The 4,414-nt window shown below is 41.1% G+C and overlaps 1 long non-coding RNA gene across 1 annotated transcript; it reads left to right on the top strand.

The window, feature by feature from the left end:
• The first annotated feature begins 520 nt into the window (after positions 1-520).
• Positions 521-1,341, top strand: LOC311060776. Its single transcript, XR_014602309.1, has 3 exons — positions 521-565; positions 684-754; positions 1,112-1,341. It is a non-coding gene; the product is annotated as an uncharacterized lncRNA (long non-coding RNA).
• The last annotated feature ends 3,073 nt before the right edge of the window (positions 1,342-4,414 follow it).

Here is a 4,414-nt window from a genome sequence, read left to right as displayed (position 1 = left end):
ACACACACACACACACACACACGGCTGCTAATTTTCTTAATTATTTTGCTTTACATTAAATGAACTGGCTGCTGAAAATAGCCAATCTACAATCTTATGCCACAGCCGAAATCTTAAATGTATTTTTTCCTTCTCTTTTCTTTCTCTCTATACAGCATAACCTCCAGGTTAGCATCATGGAACCCAGCTGTACCATTTTGGACAAGAGGAGTTCTCCTCAGGTATGAAGGCACAAGGCAACGATTATATATTTTCATCGTGGAGTTCTGATGTTGCTGAGCCTTTACATAAAATAAAACAACAAACATGACTTTATTAAACACTGGTTAGCAGCTAAATGCAGGCCCCAGAAAACTTTAAGACCCTGCATTGATATTAGTATGTTACTGTTTGTAGTTTTTTCCTGCGATGGAGCATGATACGGCTTTGATTGTGTCTAAACCTTCTCTTTTTCTTTTTAATTTTCTTTCTTTCTCAGATGTTTCTGCTCGTCATTTCCTGCGTCACAGCAGTGGGGATGAAGAGATCGAGGAGCATCTGTGATGACCAAGCTTATAAAACCATGGTAGGTTTAACACGAGTCTAGAAGTAATGTACAGCATAACAGTATAAAGTAGAGCCTGACTAAAAAAACAAAAACGGTTTGATTACTTACACACTATCCCTGTGTCTGTATGTTCCAGACGCAGCGCTGTTTGACCTGGTGAGGGCAGTGACCACATTCAAGAACCTCTTGGACCTCACGTTTTGCAAGGTAAGGGTGTGACTACACAGTTATCCAAAAATAGCCAATCTACAAGCTCACAGCACGCCACATTTATTTTACCATAAATCCCTGAAACCTCTCTATGTCATGATAGTTGAACATTATGTGAAAATGGTGTTGGTGTGGAAATTTAGTGAGGCATTAGAAGAGGGGAACTGATCAATGTATCAAGGGTTTCTACACACTGAGTTAAATTAACATACATTTCACTATATAAAAATTGGGGTCTCAGAGATAGCCATGCCATTAACAGGGTCTGTAGACCTGATGCATGTTAAATTGGGGGTCCTTATTAAAGTACCAACACCACCGTTGTCTAATTTATTTCCTTTCTCTCCCTCTCAGTTGGCGTTCGTTGGGTGGCTCACGTGACGCGTTCCACATGAAGGAACTGCATTGGCTTTGGAAGAAGAGGCGGGCGACAGACACCAGCACACAGAACCCAAAATTGAATTAAATGAACAGTGGCCCATTTTGTATTCATTCCAGTAGCTTTGATATGGCTCTGAGTCTGTGGCATGTTAACTAGAAACACATACAGTACACCAGGACAAACTACAGCGGTAACACATGGAATCAAAATGGACCGTTACATGTCTGAGCGTCTGTGTACAGATAGAACCAAATGGACAGGTCTGCAAGAGTACAAATGGAGATCCCCTATTTTTTGAATATTCTTATGCATTTTTTACTTGACATTCTGCTCAATGGGTGTTTACTTTTGTCCAGTAGCTTTGATATGGCTCTGAGTCTGTAGCATGTTAACTAGAAACACATACACCAGTAACACATGGAACCAAAATGGACTTTACATGTCTGAAAGTCTGTGTACAGATGAAACCAAATGGACCCTTACAGGTCTGCAACTCTGAGTGTACAAATGGACCATAGATCTCCTATTTTTTAATATTCTTATGCATTTTTTACTTGACATTCTGCTCAATGGGTATGTTTACTTGTTTTGTTACTTTAAGTAGGCTATTGATTTCCAATCTGACTTCACACATATTATTACAGCATTGATACTTTTATGTGGAATACTTTTCTCACTGTCTGCCATTTTAAAGTGATACATTTGTATTTTAGGATTATTATTTCTGTGCCTTCCTTTTCTAATAAATACCATAACAATGGAGTTAATGTCTGTGCTGCATTATTTCATGTAGGCCATGTATTTTCTGCATTATGTCATGTTCTTAGACAGATACTTAGAGATACAGGGGAACTGTGTGATGGGGACCTTATTCTGTATTGCTACTTGACATATAGAAACCTCAAATGCGGGGGGGTGTAACAATGGCCGCTAAATATAGGGGATGAAAGGGAGGAGGGGGGATTCCCAAAGGGAGGGAGGGAGGGGGGGGGGGGGGGGGTATATACAGCATATTATATGACGGCGCTACGCTACCCGGCCGCTATCGACGAACGCCACGGTTGGCGTTCACCGCCGGAGTGAGGCTGATTAGCGGCTCGGCGTGACGCGCGGCTCACGCTGATCAAGGACGCCGAGTGGATGCGGCGTGTCCCGCCCGGCGGACGCCCGGTCGGCGTGGCGTGGGGACGGCCTCACGCCAGAAATGTGCGATATTTTGCTAGCTGGGTAGTGTGTGATGATACCCGATTTAAAAATCGTTAACATTAAGATTATCTCGTAGTGTATTGCCACCTTTAGACTTCATCTCAGTGTATCTACAAATCTATAAAACTTTAAGTCACAGCCTATCTGGGATTGAACAAAAATACAAAATAAATAATAAATGAATAAAACAACTCTTCTAGGTATCAAATACCTCATTTATCATTTCCACATATTAATCCTGTGCTAACTCAACAAACCATTCAAACTGAGGTAGAAACAACAAAAAAAAACTTTAAAAAAAATATTCTTATATTAAATACCACTGGTTTGCCCTTTTTTCCCATGAACTGTTCAATTTCTCCTCGCAATTCAAAGAAACGCTTCAGCACAGTGCCTCGGCTTAACCATCTTACCTCGTGTGGTATGGAAGCCCATGGTTGATGTCATTCTCTCTGAGAAGGCTGTCAAACTGACGGTGATTTAGGCCTCTGGATCGGATGAAATTAACCGTTTGGATGACCAACTGCATGACGTTATCCATCAGGTTAAATGGGCTGGGTGTTTTTTGTTTTTGTCTATGTTTGTGCTCTGTTGTTCGTCTTGTCTTGTCTTGTCTGTACATGTATGTTCTTTGTATTCGCTTAACACATTGTTTTGGATCTATGCTGTTTATTGTGTCAGGGACGGTATTCTCTTCAACATTAAGAATCAAGATGGATAATACGAAATTACTTAAAATAGTACATCTGAATATAAGGAGCCTCAAACACAAAATCGATTTACTTCGGCCGTGGGTTGAACACAAACCCAATATAATTACACTATCAGAAACCTGGCTTAATAATAACGTATCTAATAACGAAATCAAACTAACCAACTATGTAATATACAGAGCTGACAGAGCTACGAGGTGTGGTGGTGTAGTGAATTCGGTTTCCAAAAAATCCTTTAGGTTTAAAGCTCCTTCTGACTGGTACAACCTACCTGTTCATATTTGGTCAATATCATCTCCTCAATTGTTTAAAACGGCGCTGTCCTCTCACCTTGAGACTACCTGTTCATGTTTTCACTAATTATCAACAGATCTATGACACAATAATTCATGTACTGTATGTGCTTTGTGTATTGTTGTTGTGTTATTGTTGTATGTTTTGTCTTGTTTTCCCCTCCTTGATTGATGTTGTTTTTGTCCTGTTTATTTATGTTTCGTTTCTTTCTGTTTCTTAAATGTCTTATGTATTCTGTAGCTGCGGAGCCCCTTGAAAACGAGATGGTTCATCTCAAGGGGTTATTCCGAATAAAGAATTTCAATATCTAATGACTTGCAACACAAAGTCTCCTGGTGCAAAACACAATGAAAAGTCCAAAAATCACGTCCTCCATTTGCAGTCTGCACTTTCTCCTGAACTTTGTCACAACACCTGCTTTTCTCCCGACCATTGAGGGGCAACCATCTGTAGCCAGGCTGACAGCATGAGCCCAGTCCACTCCGACCCTGTCCAGGGTGCCGACGAGTGCCGTGAAAATATCAGCAGCTGTAGTTGTATCCGTCATTGGGACCCATTCAACAAACTCTACGGTGACTGTCAAAGTGTCATCAACTCCACGGATGAATACAGCCAGTTGAGCAACATCTGTAATGTCGGTGCTTTCGTCAATTGCGACTGAAAACGCAACGAATGACTGCACTTTGCGCTTCAATTGGCTGTCCAAATCCGCTGAAAGATCAGTAATCCTGTCTGCAACCGTGTTTCTTGTCAGGCTGATATTTGCAAAAGTCTGGCGCTTTTCAGGGCACACGATCTCCGCAGCATTGAGCATGCATGTTTCCACAAATTCCCCATCACTAAATGGCTTTGAGGACGCAGCTATTTCATTAGCAATAACATAGCTGGCTCTCACTGCAGCGTCACTTATTTCTCGGCTACGAGTAAATGCCGACTGCTGTTTTTTCAGACCCGCCAACAATTCTTTCACCTTCTCTTTTCTCTGTTGTCCTTGAATGTTGTTGTATTTGTCGGCATGATGTTTTGTAGTGTCATAGTGGCGACGAATGTTATATTCTTTCA

The sequence above is a fragment of the Gymnoscopelus microlampas genome (genome assembly GCF_963454915.1).
Source record: "Gymnoscopelus microlampas genome assembly, chromosome: 14".
Classification (NCBI taxonomy): Eukaryota; Metazoa; Chordata; class Actinopteri; order Myctophiformes; family Myctophidae; genus Gymnoscopelus; species Gymnoscopelus microlampas.
This window is presented reverse-complemented; position numbering and strand designations above follow the sequence as displayed.